The following is a 21,797-nucleotide window of genomic DNA, read 5'->3' as shown; positions in this document are numbered from 1 at the left end:
ATTTTAATCAATAATTTATACAACCCTAATATTAATTAGTAAATAGCAATACCCTAATTTCTTTAGTTAATATTGAATTAGGATATATCCAATGATATTAGGAGAGAGATAAACAAATTTAAAGACTAGTTAAAAACAAGGAAAAACACCCATTTTGGTAAATACTTTTCAAATCACCCATTTTGATAAATATTTTTTCCACCAACACTCATTTGGGAAAAAACTCTGGAATTGTTTGTCTAAATTTGGCGTCGTTTCTCATCTTCCATATGCTCCAAAACGTCACCAAGACAACGGCATGTATTGCTTTCCTCTTTTTCCTCGAAACCGAACTTGTTTCGTGCAAGGTAAGCAAATCATTTATACCAAAAGCAATAATCGGCGGTATCGTACACCAACCCGCTAAATTTTGCCAAATCATTTGTGCAAAATGACATGACACAAAAACATGCTCGCACGTCTCAACATAATCTCCGCATAACACACACACATGATCCAGCACCGGTACATTCCGAATTGCTAAAGCATGCTTAGTCGGTAACCTATCCATCTCTGCCCTCCAAGCCACAATTCCAACCTTCTTTGGGACCCAATTGTTCCATTCAAAAACTCTAATGGGGATGTTTCAATTAACTGAACTAAGGATCTTTTTAATGCTAGCAACATTGAAATTACCATTAGGATCAAGCTTCCAGTTTCATTCATCTTTTCCGGGCGTCATAGCCATCCTTCCAATTAAGACAATTAGTTGTTGCAACTGATTGGTTTCCTCTACACCGAGAACAGGCCTAGCCCAGGCCCAATTAAATACAAGTCCAGAATCGCCAACATTCCTCCTGTCGAGTGTCGACTGCCATACATTCCTTTTCCATTTCTTCTTTGAACAGTTCTGGGAATTTTAAATAAAACGGTAATGGATCTGCCCAGCTATCCAACCAAAAAGAAACATTCTTACCATTAGCCAACACCGCTGATATTACTTGTCTCAGATCAATATCGGCGGTTAGTAAATTCTGCCGAACGCTGAATATGTTTTTCCACAGCCCTGCAATTGAGACTTTGACTGGAATGTCATTCCATGCCCTTATATTATGATGAATCACCCAGACAACTTTTCGCCACAATGCTTTTTTCTCTGTTTTAAACCTCCACCACCACTTTGCCAACATTGCTAAGTTCGCGTCCCTGAGTGAACCGAACCCCAACCCCTCGTATTCGACTGGAGCAATTGTTTTTTTCCCAGGCCACCAATTCATTTTGGCTTTTTCTTCCGAACCTCCCCAAAAAAAGACCCTTCTAATCTTATCCAGTGATTCAAGAACTTTTAACGGTGCTTTAAACAAAGAAAACTAATATGTTGGTAAGGAGTTCAACACCGACTTGATTAGTGTTATCCTCCCACCATATGATAGTGTTTTAGCTTTCCATAATGAAAGTCTATTTTTGAATATTTCAATCACCGGCTTCCAATTTCGAGCAAGATTCATATTCGCACCTACTGTCAAGCCAAGATGTTTAAACGGGAACGTACCTTGTTTGCAGCTCAATAGAGAAGCCATGTCTTGAACTTCCTGCTCCTCCACCCCAATTCCATAAATACTACACTTAGCTAGGTTTACTTTTAAACCTGAAGCTAGATAGAAACATCTCGTCATCCGACGCAGATTAGTAATATTCGAAGAAGACCACTCGCCAATGAACATCATCCGCATAGATCAAATGAGACAAATCCGGACCATCGTTTGTGACTTTAATCCCTTTGAACAATCCAATGGAAGTAGCTTTTTTTCATTATACCAATCAGTGCTTCCATAACTATTACAAACAAAAATGGGGATAACGGATCACCCTGACGAAGCCCACGGGAACAGTCGAATTCCCTAGTAGGTGAACCATTGACTAGAACAGAAGCTCCAGCCGAATACAATGTAGCCATTACCCATGCTCTCCATCTACTCGGGAAATTCATTTGTGCCATAATCGAATTGAGAAACGCCCAGTTGACAGAATCGTAAGCCTCATTGATGTCTACTTTGAAGTACACCCCACTTCGCTTATACTTTTTTAACCAGCTAAAAACTTCATTAAGGACCAAAGGGCCATTCATGATATTTCTACCCGCCAAAAAAGCTGATTGTTGTTCCGAGATCAAATTCCCCAACACCCCTTTTAGACGATTAACAAGAACTTTTGATATTACTTTATTTACTACACCAATTAGGCTAATTGGCCTGAAGTCCGCTGGGCCAACCGGATCTTTAACTTTTGGAATCAATGCAATAAAAGAGGAAGTACAACACTTATTGAGAGAACCCTCTTCATAGAACTTGTTGAACAATCTGACGATATTATCCCGAAGACCTGACCAACACCTTTTAATAAACTTAAAGTTGAACCCATCCGGCCCCGGTGCCCGATCCCCTTCACAATCCCACACTGCTGCTTTAATTTCCTCCACTGAGAACAGGCTTTCCAACATGATTGCCTCAGTATCAGAAATAGAAGCCAAATTAGGACACACCAACTCCGGCCTATTTGGCATCGGTTCCATGAACTGATGAAGAAAGAACTCATACAAAGTCTCTTTGATGGATAGAGGGTTTGTAACCCAGCCACCATCTATCATCAGCCCATTTAATCTGTTTGTGCTAATATTAGAAATAATAATATGGTGGAAATAAGCAGAATTTTCATCACCTTCAATAGCCCATTTTGATCTAGATTTTTGATGTAAATCTAACTGCTTAATCCTGTCAAATTCTGCCACATAACATTTACATTCCGCTCGTTCAGCCAATTCTTCATCCAGAAGCATTCTTTCTTCAGCCAATCTTTCAATGCTCGCCAACCTCCTCTTTTTCCCACCATAAATCCCCTCCCTTCTTTCCCTTTCCACTTTCAACCATGATTTGATACTGTTTTTAACCACCGTAGTTTGATAGCTAGAGCAAGATCTTCTGGACCCGAGAAAGAAAACATACCACATTTCTGTAATACATAATCAAGAAAACCCGGATACTCAAACCATGAGTTAAAGAATCTAAACGGAATGTGGCCGAAGTCTGACTGAATAGTAGATAGAATAATAGGACGGTGGTCCGACGCTTCCCTATCTAAAGCAATCACCGTTGCGTTAGGCCATCTCTCCATAAATCCTAAGCATACTAGGAATCGATCCAATTTACTCAGCTTTGTTCCATTATCTGATATATATGTAAAACTTCCCCCACCCATATTATATTCCACTAAACCAGCCGAGAAAATAAAATGATTGAATGCATCGGCATTTGCTTCAATGAATTCTAGGTTCATACGCTCACTAGCGTACCGTACCTCATTGAAATCACCCATCATAACCCATAACCCTTGTAACAAATTCCTAACTCCCAGAATTTCCAACCAAACGGCTCGCCTACTAACCGCATCATTTGGTGCATATACATTAATTAAATTAATCCTACACCCAGTTTGCACAAGAATACCCGAGACCACAATAAAAATTCTGTTATGAATTAAATTAACACACCTGAAAACTACTGGGCACCATAAACAAGCTAGTCCCCCTGATCGACCTTGTGAATTCACTGCGGCTAGCTTATATTCAGCTCTGCCCCAAAATTGGTTGAACATAAAAGCATCAGAATCTTGTAACTTGGTTTCCTGTACCGCGAGAAAGTGAATTCCATAGCTGGTTTAAAGCCCTCGAATCCAATCCGACTTCCGGTTGTTCCGCACCCCCCTTAAATTAACAGATAGACAATTCATCTGGAACTATTATTCACACCTTCTTCAACAATTACCTGCTCAGCGGCTGACACGAATCCGTTTAAATCAACACCAATTAAGGATCCTACATGAATCGTTGCCTCAACCTCTTCTCTTAAATTACGAAGTGGATCATTATCTGCTTGACCATGCCCCAAATCCGGATTATCTACTCCAACCTCTGTAGCAGGTTCTTGACTTATCGGTGCAGCATCGTTAATTTCAGGGTCAGTTGTGACTTCCTCCATGATACCAGAGTCAGCCCTAACAGGGGTTTTCAGATCCAGAGGTACAAAATTGGAGCTGTTTTGCTGAAATAACCTTTGGGTGGGCCCTTGGACTGATCCAATAGACGGTGGGCTTCGCTCATCTCTATTCCTTTTACCAAGGTTGATAACCGGTGTTGGGCCATCTCCAACCATATCATCAAAAGGCCCATTATTACTCGATTCCGGATTAAAAGTATTGGGCCCCTCACCCCCACCATAATTTGAATTATCTGGTTCCCTCGCATTGGCCAAATTACTATTAATAACATGCGCCGTCAATTCATCTTCCCCAAGCACATTTTGTTCCTTCCCACCAGCATTAAATTTGATAGTCTCTTGGACTGTCGATAATCCCTGGCCTCCCAACGACCGTCCATTTTCCACCGGAGTCGGTTCTGCTTGGTCGTTCGTCAAGACATCCTCCACTACCGTCGCATGACTTTGAACATCGCCCTGTCTACAATCACCACTTCCCATATCTTGCTTGATCTCTCCTTCCTCTAAGTCATCCATATCATCCTTATTTACTTCTGAATCCGACTCCGTTTCCGAATCAGATTCCATAGAACTCATCATAGTATCACTATCAATCTCCGACTGCCACTGCCCAGAGGACTCCGAAACCCAGATAACGACACTTTTATCATTCCACTTAATCACCACAGCCTCATCGATTCTGGGCATTTGGGAGGTTAAAACCTTAACCGATCCAGACGAATTATCTTCAACCTGCCAAGAGAAGGTCGATTTTTGTACTACATCCCCAAACAAGTCGCCTATTCTGTCGAACAATAAAGTATCCCGTATGAGAAAAGGCACGTCAGAGATGTTCAAATTCACAAGCCGACTAAATGGGATATCTTCTCCGTTCCAAAGAAAATACTTTGAGAATAACGTATCAAAGAAAGGAGAATGTAGTTCCATGCATGCATTAGCTGACACCTTATCTTTAAAAGTTAGGAATATTGGATTTTAATAATCTCAACTATTCGTCATTGCCCGCCAATGTTCCCAACTTCAAAAATAACCACTAGCAGTCCTAACTATTGACATATTGGCCTCCAATGGACCTTAAGTAACAGAACCCTAACGTTGTTAGTCTTCGGTCGTCGGAAAACCGTTTTTGGCCAAAAGAAGGTTTCTAAAGGTCTGATATAAGGTTATAAAGAGGTTTATGACGAAAATGTTGTGTTTTCCAACCAAAAAGTTGAGTTTTCTGGCCAAAAATAAGTTTTTCGATGAAAAAGGAGTTTCCGGTGACTTCAAAGGTTCTAAAGGTCCTTAATAAGGTTACAAAAAGGTTTGGGACGAAAATGTTGAGTTTTCGGCAAAAAAAGAGTTTTCCGGCCAAAAACGTTTTTCCGGCGACCGGAGACTAACACCGTTAGGGTTCTGTTAGTCAGGGTCCATTGAAGGCCAATATGTTAATAGTTGGGACTACCAGTTATTATTTTTGAAATTGGGACCATTGGTGGTCAACGACGAATAATTGGGATTATTAAAATCCAATATTCCTAAAAGTTAAAATAAACGTCAGCCCACCAACATACGGCAAGCCAACATTAGACATTCCTTCACCTTCTATTGCCTGTCTAACCTTGCTTAATGATAGGACCTCCTTAGCATAACCCAGAATCGATCTGCCAATACAGTGTATGGGATAAAGTGAGCATTTTCCTTCCAAAGTAACCACTTTTGCTCCATTACCATTCTCCTCTCTTTTACCCCTTAACAAATCAGCATAGGATGTCCCCTCATGTACAAACGATGAGCCAGTTGGGCCCGGACCCGACGATCGGAACTTCATAGGATGTTGCCCACCATTTTTATTGCCACCAGTGCAATATTTATCAGCCCTATTATTATCCTTCGGCCTCCATTCACTTCGACCAACATTATCCGGAGCATAGTTGAACCTCTTATGGTCTTTGTCATACTTGGCCAACGATACAGTTACTTTCATGTCGAACATCTTAACCGTGTTCATTACCACTAATGTCTCTTTCATGTTTTCCACTCCAACGTATCGGACAAATCTAAAACATCTACCCTTGCATCTCTTTTACGAGCCACGTATACATCAGAGATAAAACCATACGGCTGAAAAGCCCGCCATAATACATTTCTTGTTACCCGGTCAGATATGTTCTGCACGAGAAAGGTCCATTCGACTCCATCCCCTCTGCTTCTTTTGTTTTTCCGGTACTGCACATTGGACCACAGACCATCGTTATCTTGTTCTCTCTCGGTCATTCATCGTAGCCATTTAGAAAACCACGGGAAGCCTATGCGGCGAATGGATAATACAAGAAACCAGATAGAATGAAGGGTTAGATCTAGATGAACTCCAATGAGCCGATCGATTAAACCCCGCACGCTAACCAGATTCAGGCATTCATCGTCGAGCACACAAAGCGATTTCCGGGCGGCGAGAAGGAAGAGCAAGAGAGAGAGTTTTAGATTGTTTCGGCTCATTACATTACTGACACTTGCTATAGCAACCGATACAAAAAACTTGTAAAATTAAGTCTATGATGCGCAAAAAAATATTGATTTATGTTTTACATCAATTAACAATATGTCAAAAGTCAAAATAATCTATTTTGAGTTTTTATTTAATTCCCATGATAAAACAACCACACTATACATAACAATAAATATAAATACATCCTTGCAACTTTAAAATAATATATATTCTATCAAACTGATAACCATGGTTGTATTCGATTGTTTTAGCTTCTTTTCACCTTAAACATTCATGAAATTAAAGCTAAAAGCTCCTAAAAGCTTCAAGCTAACTGATGATGTAATATGAGACGATTAAAGTTCAATACAATGTATTTAGAAATCACCGATTAAATACCACATTTCAGAACTAGTAATCTTTAGATCTATTCATTCAATGTTCTTTGTATCACTATATCAGATTACGCACGGGTTGATCAAACTAGTCGACTCTTGTTTTTATTAATTCAATAAAACGGAAGTACAACGTGAGACTGCCCAAGCCAAACTCTGAAGCGTGCGTAAGCCCGGTTAAGACAACACAGCAGTGCCAGACCCAAGAATTATTTGTTGGAGGTGCGGATGATGCGTTCAACCATATTTTCAAAGGGTGCGGTCGGTTCTTGCCTAAAATATACACTATTTTTTTTACAGGGTGCGTCCGCCCACCCACGACTATGGGTAGGTCCGCCCCCTGCCACATAGTCTGGCCAAAGCGGGGTAACGAGACTCTCCAATTTAAGAAGTACGATAGCCTAATACAAGAAATTCGCCGTTAAAAAAAAAACTAAAACGGAATTACATAATACAATAAACAAACTCCTATTTAAACTAAAACATACTTGGTCAACAACGCATTTAACCCTATCCTATTTTGACTCAAATTCCAAATATTAAATAGACTTAAATTAATAAACATATTATTAATTATCTAGATTAATCTCCTCCTTCCTCCCTAATAGAGAGTACCTTAGGCTAGACGGTATGGAGAGCGTCCCCCACCCGTCCAGCACCGGCGACGAACCAAACACCATGCCGCCCCTCCCCCCGGTCGTCGTCGTCCTCAGCGGCGAGATTTGGACGATTGAGACGGTCCATGTGAGGACAAATTTCTCCCATTTCTCAATGCAATAAATTACATATGCACAATTAGGTGTTTGTTTTTGTGTTTGTGTGTACGATTGATGAAAAAGAGGTTCAAAGTTCATACCTGTAAAACTGATATGCGAATAAGAAGAAGTGTTTGCAGTGACGAAATATGTGCAAAAGGAAAGTGGGACCTCTGGGGTTTCTTGTATGTGTGAAACATTGAAAAGTTGGGCCTATTGTTTGTTTAACTTGGTGTTAAGTTATGACCCACCCAAAAGCCCATTTGTTGTTACTAACTTGCCTTTCATTAATGAAAATATTGCATGCGTGTGTTTGATTTTTTAAGTTTATTTTTTTATGTTTTTTTTTAAGTTTACGTTTTTTTAAGTTTATGTATTTTTGTTAAGTTTATGTAATATTTTTTAATATTAATGAAAATATTGTGTTAGTTTATTTGTTAAATGTTAAAAAAAAGTAGAAGATTAAAAAAAAAACATAAAAGTGGTGGGAAGACTATGACTAGGACCATCCTCCATACCCTCTACTTTTGGGGGATGGAGCATCCTTGGGAGGACTATGACGTGGCGTCTACGTGGCGGATCATCCTCCCTTAGAGGACCATCACCATACCCTCTAGCCTTACTGCCCTTAACTAAACCGGCTCTAATTAGAATTTGCCCGTTTCACATTTTGTTGGTCGTTTGTTAAAACATATGTTATGTAGGAAATAGGTTCACCTTTTGTAAAATATAATTACAAAATATATCGTAACGAGACTCTCGTTATTCTTAGGAAATATCATGGTACAATACTGGTTGCAATAACTAAATAAAAGAATATAAATATAATTATATATACCAATCTTAATTCAAGTCGCATCTCTGGTGGGTCCTTCACGCGCACTTGATACCATCCTAGACTCGAGTATTCATCATCTTGAGTCTTGAAAAATACTCCTTGACTGCAACAAAGAGCACACTAAAACGTTGACGAATTTGGTTGAGGCACGTGTTCTACACGCTTCCCTTAAAACAGATTGCGCGCCTCTACTAAAGATGACGCATCTGTCTCCCAGGGTACAACAGCCGAAGCAGTCTGTACTGCCGAAGATGGCTCACGGGCCCAAGGTTACATCCGGTAATTGTAGTGTTAGAACTTGTGGAAAATTATGATACAAAGGTGATGAAATCGTATAGAGAAAACATATTTCTCTAAGTACCCATCACATGGGTCTCCAAGTATTTCTTCTTTCCAAGAACTCTCCATATATTCATGTATATTTCTTGTATCCCTTCTCTTGTATTTTTCTAGCATTTTTCTCTATCTCAAAATGAGGCACAAAGCCGTGGGTTATGAAAAGTTTCTCTTAAATGGTGATTTATTAGAGACATAAAACTCTAGTAAAGTTTCACTTAATTAGGTATTTAATTAGAGAAATAAAAACTCTAATAAAAGCTAATCAAGTGACATAAAAACTCTACTCAAGAGTTTGTCACCATGAAGAGTCCCATAAATTATCACTAAATTAATTTCCATTCACATTATTCTAATTTTCCAACAATCCCCCACATGAATGGAGATTAATCAAAACACACAAAAATCCAATGGAACCTCGACAGTTGAGTTTTGCATACGATAGGTAGGTGTTACCCTTTGAACCTTCGCTCATGAAATGCACTCAGCCCACTAGCTCTGAGTAGATCTCGATGTCTTTGAACTCGTCTGCCGTTTGTGTAGACGACAATACACTTCACACAAGACTCTCCCTAGCCGGGTCATATCCTCATAGTCGTATCCAATAATGGTCGTGGAACACTTTCCTGGTTCTGCGAGAGCTCTAGGAATTGTGCCCTCAATTCCATTCGAAGCGACCCCACTTCTCTCTAACATAGGTGATTCTCCTTAGATCATTAAAAGCATTGTGGTTACCGTGATCTATCCAAATCATTTACCACATATTATGCTTAGCCTCACACTTGTCACTTTTAGGAATGGACTAGGAAGTTTATAATCTTTATAATAAACTACCTTATTAAATGCGTAGGGTTATTCCCCCACAGTGACCTCGCTTATTCATACAATTAGGTTTTCCTATTGAACTCAATTCTTGGGATCTCCAGTCTACTGAGTTAGGTTTCCATCATATGAACTTCATTTTTTTAAGGGCTTCAGTCCCATTCCACAACTTGATCTCTAATAAACCCTCAGATTGTTGGATCCATAACATTAGCAAATAACTTTGCGTATTTGAGATCAGTTGTCATGATGTGTTCTTAACTCATAAGTTAATTTTGCCTATTGTCAACTTCTAAGACTATAACCTCAGTGGCCATCTGAATCTGGTTATAACATATGTCTTCGTAAGATACGTGTATCATTTAAGGCAAACACATCTCCATTATACACTACGACCTTTGTGTCCTCCACTTAGTCGTCTATTTGCAATGTTAGATTGGATTACAAAATCCTTATTGCTAAAAACAAATGCAAGACACCCCCCACATTTAAGTGTTATTGGATAACATTTAGATGTGTTAATGAGAACCATTTCTACATACCCTTATAGGGTTGTTTCTTAAATGGTTCCTCCCCCACATTTCTTGCCATTTGATAAACATTTCCGTAACACCACTTATGGCGACATTTATACACATATGATTGAACAAGACTAACCTTATTGTATCGGTGAATTCAACTCATATTGCATTAGCTTACACAAGCTTCCGAGCTGACCAAAGCAACACATGCCATTGTCATAAGTTTGTCACCAACTTAGAATAATTCTAATTTAACATCTAGAATAAGCTTAGACAATGAGTTCTCCTCATTAGCTTTTCGAACAAACTTTTAAAAGTTACATGTCATTTCCTTATAATGAATGAAAATTCTCTCTCAACTTTGTCCATACACAAATTCTTTTTGTGTTCATACACATTTGAATGTTTAGAGTTAATTAGTCTCCGTCAAGACCCATAATTAACCAAGTACTAGTCTAGCATGCTTTAGACTACAATACTTTAGCATGTGAACAGAAGATGCATCATTCTTATTCTTCACAGCCCTAAGGATATCATAATATCACTTTGCAACATTCATCCCTTGTTAAGACAAAATAATGAGACTTATTCATAATCCTAAAACATCAATATTTAGGAAGGTCTCACAAATTATTGTATATAGCACAAAGCTAAATTTCATCATTCATTTAAGGAACATAACTTGATTACCTTTGATATCCAACAATCTACCATTGACTCGTAAGTACTTAAACATAAGTCTTAATCCAAGTCACTTGTTGAACACATTCATCACCAACAAGATGAATGTTTCTTGTCTACAATCACTATTATGTGTGAGATAGAGTTAACTAGATCGACACTCAACAACATGGCATTCATAATTTTGCCATAAGTGATTTGCACACATCTATTGTTATTCATTAGGAGATATGTATATTTAGGATGCTCTCCTAATGAATGTAAAATCTCCATATAGATTTAACAATAATCAAGTGGTAGACGCATCTACTTATAAATCTCGCAAGATTTATTAAAGGTATACAATAACATATAGTACTTTTACTTTCATATGTTAGAATTCACACTTATGAATTTTTCAATGACTTCTAGTGAAGTATGCGACATGAATGTCGTTAGTGTATTTCATCTCAATACACTCACTACGTTCTTTCATTACTCATTCATGATGTGGTTATACATTTGATGTTTCATCTTTGACTTTTAGTCAATGTAACAACTCTCAAGTTGTTTATGTCCAAGTATTTTTCATGTGCTATCCGTTTAAAATCATATTCTTTTAAACAATGTATAACCGACGATATAATTATTTTCCACAAAAATAATTTATACGTCACAACCATTAGTGATTTATTTCTTTGTAAAAAATTGCATGTGTTATCCGAAGATATTGAACACAAAACAATAAAATTAATACATTGGAAACTAAATCATAAGTGGCAATCACTTTTGAAATTTAAACGGAAGCATAGACAATATGTAGACATCAAATAGCAAAGTGCTTTTATCTTCAACACTTTATAATCTGACCGAAATCTTCTCAACAATATTGTCCCATGGCGTGTCTTGAGGTACTCCCTCAATAAGACTCCATGCATTTGTAAGTACAAGTTTCCCATTTCATCTTGAAACTTTAAACTTAGACAATTATGCTTAAAACAACACAAGTTGTTACAAATACTACATTTAAGTAGTAAACTTGAACAATTAAATTTGTTCACAACAACACCAAGTTGTTTTCACCAAATAACATTTTTTTTAACACACATGTTAAAAAAAATGTTATAACAAGCACATTATAGAATCGAACGTTTACATAAAACGTTTTCCAAAGATATAGTTTATAAAATAAACTGTTTCTCATCAGTTTTAATGCACACATAGGCAATTAAATGTTTACATAAAACATTTATGTCCATTATGAACAATCTCTAACCTCGTATTCGTGATACACATTTTCTAACACACATGTTAGAAAACTTTAAGTCATTATATATATAACATGACCAAATTAAAGCATCAAATTTGATCACTAAAACTCTACTCAAGAATTTCACCATATAAAGAGTTAAGAGTCTCAATAATTATAGACTTAAACTCTAATAAAACTCATCAAATGTTATCATTAAAACTCTACTCAAGAGTTTCACATATGAAGAGTTAAGAGTCTCAATAATTATATATTTAAACTCTAATAAAACTCATCAAATGTCACCATTAAAACTCTACTCAAGAGTTTCACATATGAAGAGTTAGGAGTCTCAATAATTATATATTTAAACTCTAATAAAACTCATCAAATGTCACCATTAAAACTCTACTCAAGAGTTTCACATATGAAGAGTTAAGAGTCTCAATAATTATATATTTAAACTCTAATAAAACTCATCAAATGTCATCATTAAAACTCTAGTAAAAGTCTCACTTTATTAGAGATTTTATTAGAGAAATAAACTCTAATAAAAACTAATAAATTGACTTGAAACTCTCCTTAAGAGTTTATCTTCCATATGAAGAGTCTAGTAAATGATTTTAATTTCATTAAATTCATATAACTACCACACCATCACTTTATGGTGATTTAATTCCTTGAAGCTAATCAACCATTAACTTCAATGTATGACATTTTATTTCTAAATCATACAAAGCATTAAAACAATGCTATAACAAATTGCTTATATAAAATGTAAACATAAAACATTTCAAAGCATTTGTATTTTAACCATTTTCAACAATCATGTTAAAATGAAAGAAATTCTAACGCGCACGTTAGAAAATTAACATTTCCACAAAATGTTAATTCGACTTGCTAAAACACATATATGGTTCAAATAAATAAGTCATTTCTAATACACCGTTAGAAACTAAACAATTAAAAAATTGCTTCAAACTAACGCGTTTCATGAACGTTTCTAACACACATGTTAGAAGACAAATGATTACAAAAATCATTATAAGACTTATTTGTTCATATCAATCCATGGGTGGATGAATAGTCTACTTTAAATAGAGACTTAATTAGAGACATAAAACTCTAATCAAACTAACATAAAACTCTTATTTAAAGTAATAAAATTATGAGAGTTTAACGTTTACAAAAAACATATGGTTTACACCAATAATTCCGGTCTAACACACATGTTAGAGAATTTAACGTTTACAAAAAACGTATGGTTGACACCAATAATTCCGGTCTAACACACATGTTAGAGAATTTAACGTTTACAAAAAACGTATGGTTTACACTAATAAACCCGATCTAACACAAAAGTTAGAAAAATTAACGATTCCCAAAATCGTTTAAAAACCAAACGGTTGAACCAAAACCATTCGCTTTGTACCGCGGTATAGGATTTAAGATTGTATCTCAATCTCAAGAAATCCAAACACAACAAGTTGTACCACATACATATTTCCCAAAAGCAAATATTTACAAGATCATAATCTTTAAAATATATATATTTTTTTATTATTATAAATCCTTTTGTGAACCCAAAATCCTTATAAATAAGGTTTTAAGATTGTAGCAACAATCTCATGAAATCTGTTTTAAGTTTGTAGGAAATAGGTTCACCTTTTGTAAAATATAATTACAAAATATATCGTAACGAGACTCTCGTTATTCTTAGGAAATATCATGGTACAATACTGGTTGCAATAACTAAATAAAAGGATATAAATATAATTATATATACCAATCTTAATTCAAGCCGCATCTCTGGTGGGTCCTTCACGCGCACTTGATAGCATCCTAGACTCGAGTATTCATCATCTTGAGTCTTGAAAAATACTCCTTGACTGTAACAAAGAGCACACTAAAACGTTGACGAATTTGGTTGAGGCACGTGTTCAACACGCTTCCCTTAAAACAGATTGCGCGCCTCTACTAAAGATGACGCGTCTGTCTCCCAGGGTACAACAGCCGAAGCAGTCTGTACTGCCGGAGATGGCTCACGGGCCCAAGGTTACATCCGGTAATTGTAGTATTAGAACTTGTGAAAAATTATGATACAAAGGTGATGAAATCGTATAGAGAAAACATATTTCTCTAAGTACCCATCACATGGGTCTCCAAGTATTTCTTCTTTCCAAGAACTCTCCATATATTCATGTATATTTCTTGTATCCCTTCTCTTGTATTTTTCTAGCATTTTTCTCTATCTCAAAATGAGGCACAAAGCCGTGGGTTATGAAAAGTTTCTCTTAAATGGTGATTTATTAGAGACATAAAACTCTAGTAAAGTTTCACTTAATTAGGTATTTAATTAGAGAAATAAAAACTCTAATAAAAGCTAATCAAGTGACATAAAAACTCTACTCAAGAGTTTGTCACCATGAAGAGTCCCATAAATTATCACTAAATTAATTTCCATTCACATTATTCTAATTTTCCAACATGTTATCTATATAGCATCATTTCAATACAAGTTATTTCTATAAGCTTTTATTATGATTAATAGGGCTGACAAATCGTGTCTTATTGGGTTTAACAGGTGTCTAACAACGTGTATAACACAAGTATTAAACATGAATACAACTCGTTTAACTACTTTATATCTCATGTCCATAACACAGTTTTATGTACCAAGAAGAAGAAATGATGGATCATAACCTCATAATTTTATTTATTAAAAAAAACAAAAAAATCATGTTCGTGTACTTTTTAAGTAAACAGATCTAATCATATTTTATACAGATATCTATCGTCAGCCCTAATGATTAACTACGTCTGCATATGCATTTTTCTAATATTGTGTTTTTTTCAGGAGAATTTACCCTTACAACTTTTGAATGTATATATAATTTTACTTGAATCATGAAATACATATATTTTTAGATTAAAAATATATAAAGTTGTTTTTTTCTTATGATGTATACTATATTTTTCTCAATATCATATATGCATGAGCTTCCTTCTACCATAACTAGCCTTGTCCCTATCCCCTAACATGAATGCCAGATTGCCAGTCATACACAAATATTAGAATATAAGCAAAAAAGAATCTTCTAATTTTGTTTGTCTTATGAGAATCGACATTCATCATTTATGTACCATAGGTGAAAAGATAACCTTTTATAATGAAAACATTAGACATATATAATTCTTGTAAATTTGTAATAGTAACTTTTAAATCATATGTTATCGATCTAATAATATATAGCCTGACAAAGGGTGGAGTTATTGTAAAAAAGACCAAAAGTGTGAGAAAGGTAAGAAAGAATCTCAACCATTAGATCTAAATTAAATGAAAAGGGTATGATTGTAAATGCACTAACAAATTCAAATATGGTAATCCTTGATTTAAGGATTTGGAGAGAGAAAATCCTTGATTTAAAGAATTATAACCGTCCATAACATTATTCATTTTAATTTTTTTTTGCATCATTCATAGAATCAGAGCATGTTCATGACATGGTGTTTTAAAAAAATTCATAGTTCAATTCATGGTGTTTTTACAAAATAATATAACACCATTAAGTAAACAAAAAACACCATTCAGAAATAAAATAACAACATTCAGAAACAAAAAACACCATCCAGTAAACAAAAAATAACATCATTCAGTAAACAAAAAACACCATTCAGAAAGAAAATAACACCATTCAGAAACAAAAAACACCATCCAGTAAACAAAAAATAACATCATTCAGTAAAGAGTTAATTACATAAATGGGTCCTGTGGTTTATACCTAATTTCGCCTTTAGGTACTAACTTTTTTTATTAACAAGTTTAGGTTCTATAATTTCAATTTTGTAACACCTTTGGGTACTAACACCAAAATTAGTTAATTAATGACTAAAATACCCTTGCATTTTTTTAAGTTTATCAATGTAACACATTTAGTACAAACACATAATTTTATTAAGTTTAAATCAATTTTACAAAATCTATTTATTTTTTTATCTTTTTATTATATCTCTTAATTAACATAAAATCTATTTATTTTTTTATTTTCATATTTTTATTAAATTTCTTATTTAACATAAAATCTACTTGTTACACCAGTATTTTTTTAAATAGATTTTTTAAATAAAATCTACTAGTTATATAGTTTTTATATAAATTAATTTTTTACTCGTTTTAAATAATGTAAACCTTACTCGTTTTGAATTTTGGATTGAAATGATTGTTAATAATAAATTTCTTTCATGTAAAAAAAATTAAGCCTTTTTGTTAACTCGTTTTTTTATTCATTTACATTTTACTATTTTAGAAAGATATTTAATTTACATAAAACTATATAGCTAGGTATTTTAGATAAAACTATATATCTAGGTATTTTAGATAAAACTATATAGCTAGGTATTTTAGATAAAACAAAAAAAATTAAGCCTTTTTTTAACTCGTTTTTTTTGTAAAAAAATATTTAATTTACATAAAACTATATAGCTAGTAGATTTTACTGGTGCAACTAGTAGATTTTATGTAAATTAAATATATTTCTAAAATAGTAAAATGTAAATGAATAAAAAAACGAGTTAAAAAAGGCTTAAATTTCTTTTACATGAAAGATATTTATTTTTATTATTATTATTATTAATATTATCAATCATATATATCCAAAATTGAAAACGAGTAAGGTTTACATTATTTAAAACGAGTAAGAAATTTAATTTACATAAAACTATATAGCTAGTAGATTTTATTTAAAAAATCTATTTAAAAACATACTGGTGTAACAAGTAGATTTTATGTTAAATAAGAAATTTAACAAAAATATGAAAATAAAAAATAAATAGACTTTATGTTAATTAAGAGATATAATAAAAAGATGAAAATAAAAAAAAAATAAAAAGATTTTGTATAATTGATTTAAACTTAAATAAAATTAGGTGTTAGTACCCAAATGTGTTACATTAATAAACTTAAAAAAATGCAAGGGTATTTTAGTCATTAATTAACTAATTTTGGTGTTAGTACCCAAAGGTGTTACAAAATTAAAACCATAGAACCTAAACCTGTTAAAAATAAAAGTTAGTACCCAAAGGCGAAATTAAGTATAAACCACAAGACCCATTTGTGTAATTAACTCTTCAGTAAACAAAATAACATCATTCAGTAAATAATATAACACAATTCAGTACAAGAATATAACACCATTCAGTAAATAAATATAACACCATTCAGAAAAAGAAAAAAAACACCATTCAGAAACAAAATAACACCATTCAGAAAAGAATAACACCATTCAGTAAAAAATAACACCATTCAGTTAAAAATAACATCATTCAGTAAAAAATAACACCATTGATAAAAGATAACACCATTCAGTAAAAAATGACACCATTCAGTAAAAAATAACACCATTCAATAATCCTTACATCTTTGTATCATCTTCTTCTCCGCTGCCGGCACCACCACTGCCGGTCCGCCACCGCCGTCGTCGAACACAACCACCCGACAGTAAAATCTCATGGTTCCCAACTGCCGCCGTCATCTAACCCAACCACCCGCCGTCGTCGAACCCAACCACTGTCGGTCCGCCACCGCCGTCGTCGACCACCACTGCCGGTCCGCTTCCGATTGATATTTGATCTTCCGATTGATATTTGATCTTCCGATTGATGTTTGATATTCGTATTGATGTTTGATCTTCAGATTCGTGACGTTTGCAGGGATTATGTTCTGAATATGGAAGAAGAAAGAGAGAGAAAGAGAGAAATTAGGAACGTATGATAGAGAGAGAACGAAATTGCAGAGATTTTGGATTGAATTGATTTACAAAATGAAGATAAAAAGACACAATTGCCCCTAGATATTTCAATTCAATCCAAATTAATATAAATATTTTACATTTTGGTCCCTATTGATTTCAACCATTAGATCAAAAGATCTAATGGTTGAGATTCTTTCTTACCTTTCTCATACTTTGGGCCTTTTTTACAGGATCCTAACTCGCCTGACAAATATCCTTTTATAACATTTATACTAACTAATAATATATGTTCTTTTAAATTGTAGTCAATAAACTTATTTCTAATTTCTAATGACTTTGACATGTGTCTATCGTCTTAAAAACTCCAAATAACCTATCTGAGGAGCTCGTATTATATATGCTGTTATATTTATATGTATATATTATATATTACTTAAACTTATAATAGGTTAAAAATCAAGTTTTAACTAAAAGATAACACGTTAGTTTATATTCGTCTTTTAGTTTGCAATTGAACCGAACAAATTCACATTCGGTTTTTTGTTTATTTTACTCTGAAGTTTAACTGCTTCAGTTGTGTTCAACTTCGACAAAAAAAGAATCTCGAACAGTGGAATTTAAATAGAAGAGCCTAAACAAACTGAAAATCTAACTGGAAAAAAGAATTTATGAACCATAACCGATGTTATTAATTATTGAAATCAAGTATATGTACTTTTTATTTAATATTGCATGTTTATAGCTTGTAATAAAGTAAGTACTTCTATTTTCCTAAATCATTTACAAATTGACATATATATATATATATATAGGTAAAGGATCCTATAAAAAGTGCCTAAAGTGTGAGAAGGGTAAGAAATAATGTGGTGATGACAAGTGTCCTATATCTAAATTAATTCAAAAGGGTGAATTAGTAATTTTCTATTTTCTTTCAATTAATTGATTTAAAGATAACTGCCCAAAATAACTTCCACCCTTTATTATAGGAATTCGATTTTAGGATTTAATCTACGAATCTGTGTAGTGTTATATAATTTTGTAGTGCAACAACCATTCAGAACTGCATAGTGTTATATATTTTATATAGTGTTATATAGTGTTACTTGGTGTTATATGGTGTTATAATATGGGTTTTTGGTGTTATACAGTTCTGTAGTGTTATATAACTCTGTAGCGCAACCATCAAAAAACACTATATAACACCATCAATTATTAATTCTGTAGTGCAACCACCATTTAGAACTGTATAGTGTTATATATTTTTTATATAGTATTATATAGTGTTACATGGTGTTATATAGTGTTATATGATGGATGCATAGTGTTATATAGTGTTATATTTTTCTGGTAGCATGCCTATGATGGATATATAGTGTTATATATTGTTATATAATGTTATATGATAGATGTATAGTGTTATATGATGGATGTATAATGTTATACGTTTCTTTGCAGCAGTTACATATTTTTCTATTTTTAGAATTTAGGATCGAGATAATTTAGCAATTAAATTTGAATAGCTAGTTTTTAGGAGATTGATGGCGGTTACCATATTTGAAACATAGGAAAAGACACTATTGCCCTTTAATTTTACATTAGGTCCTTCTAATTAAAACACAATTTACATTTTATACCCTATTGATCTCAACCATTAAATCAAATATCCAATGGTTTAAAACACTTCTTACCCTTCTCACATTTTAAACACTTTTTACCATATCCCTACCCTATATATATATATATATATTAATTAAAATTAAAAAGAAAACGAATTGAACATTGAACAGTAATAATAAATTTAAATATTCAAAAGAGTGTTCAATGAAAACTGATAGAAAAATAAATGAATGAATAGTATTGGGTATCGGTATCGGTATCAAATTTACCACACTGAGTGTATTTTCGGTATCCGTTCGGCACCGTTATTCATCGGGTTTTACCCTCAAATACAAGTGTCGTACCAGTACCGTCCGTATCAAGCCGTACCAAAAGAGTGTTCAATGAAAACTAATAGAAAAATAAATGAATGAATAGTATCGGGTACCGGTACCGGTATCAAATTTACCAAACTGAGTGTATTTTCGGTATCCGTTCGGCACCAGTATTCATGGGGTTTTACCCTCAAATACCGGTGTCGTACCAGTACCGTCCGTATTAGGCCGTACTGTACCAGGTATATTCGGTACCGGTACCCATTTTTGGGGATTTCGGTAACGGTATTTTCGGTATCGGTTGGTACCGAGCTCATCAAATCCTGTAGCAACGTACCAATGCAAGTAATTGCATATTTTAGATTACTTTTCATACACAGAGTAAGTAAACTGTATTTCGTTTGAATGAGGTTTTATATACACAACAACTTATTTTGCTTTATTTTTTGTCTTTTTACGTAATGAATGAATTGTAGCATGTAAAATTAACTTAGATATTTAGATTATTGATGAGCAAATCGTATCAAATCCTGTAATCAAACCCGTATCGTATCGGTACCAAATTTACTATACCAAATCATTTTCGGTAGCAATTTGATACCCACCTTTTGGCGTTTTCAGAATCGTTACTTTCGGTTCGACACCATACCTATATTTATTGATTTTTACCTTCAAATATCATACCGTATTGTACCGAGCATTTTCGGTGCCGGTACCTAATTTCGATGATTTTCCGGATCGGCACTTTCGGTGCCGTTACAGGTACCGAGCTTATCCATATTTTAACGTGTTAGCACCATAATATCTGAACTGAAAACAACCGAATTTTCAACGTGTAGGACATGTGGGTCCTATTATTATATATTAAGTTATTTAAAATCGCTTTTTTAGGACGGATTGACTATCCTTTTCAGAACATTTTTATTTATGTTTTGATATTCGGTATCTACTTGCCGTTACTGACACGCGTTTTGCAGTCATTGGGTCCCCGTCGCAACGCGCGGGCGAAAATTTAACTAGTTGAAGTAAGATAATTGTTAGGTGTATGGGACAAAATTTATTTTTGGCCATGACGCATGATTAAGCACATGACTTGCACGTGGCATTAACGTAAATTTTATAGTCATGTTGCAAAGATCAAATCTGGTTGGCAAGTGGGTGCATTATTTCCAACTTTAATATTATTATTTAGAGTTAATTATACCGTTAGTCTTTTGGTTGATTGAAAGTGACAAGGTTAGGTATTAATAGTTTAAAATCACATTATGAGGTTTTAACTTTTCATTTTGTAACAACCTTTGATGTTAACACTAACTTTTGTTAACTTTTCTGTTAAGTTATAGTGGAATTACTAAAATACCCTTTGCAACTACAAGAAGATGATTATAGAGAATTAATTTCATATGTTTGATTAGTAGGAAATGAAATGAATTCAAACCACAAGTATGGTTCATGTGGTATGCATATTTTGCAGTTTGGGTTACTTATTACTAAATATTACTAACTTGGTTCTTATTCTCTGTCAAATTGTAACACGTGTCTTTATCACTCGCATACGTTAACTATTTGTTAAGTCCATATAAAATGATCATTTTACTCTTCGCATGCGTCCCATTGTTTGTCAAACTGTAACACGTGTCTTCATATAAATTCCTACAAAAAAGTGAAATATAATACGGATCATTTTCAACTGATTTAACCGAGTTTGATACGTAATCAATTGATTGCAATCGATATTTATGTATTGATGTCCAAAAAATAGCAATAATTTGATTCCAATCCATTTAAATGGGTTTGGTATGTAATCAATTTATTTAATGGATTGTTATTTTCGTACATGGAGAATGTCAATCTAGCATTAATAGTTTTGTATCAATCTACAGTTAAACAGTTTTTTTCTTTTTAATTGTTGATAGCATTAGTTGTTATGATTATTGCGTACAAAGCTTAACAAAATTGAAGAGCTTACATATTTTATATTTTCAAAGAGATGTTCTTGCTTTTGGATCAGTATTGGTGTTTGTATGAATATTCGGCCTTTA

This window comes from Helianthus annuus, chromosome 5 (genome assembly GCF_002127325.2).
Source record: "Helianthus annuus cultivar XRQ/B chromosome 5, HanXRQr2.0-SUNRISE, whole genome shotgun sequence".
NCBI lineage: Eukaryota > Viridiplantae > Streptophyta > Magnoliopsida > Asterales > Asteraceae > Helianthus > Helianthus annuus.
This window is presented reverse-complemented; position numbering follows the sequence as displayed.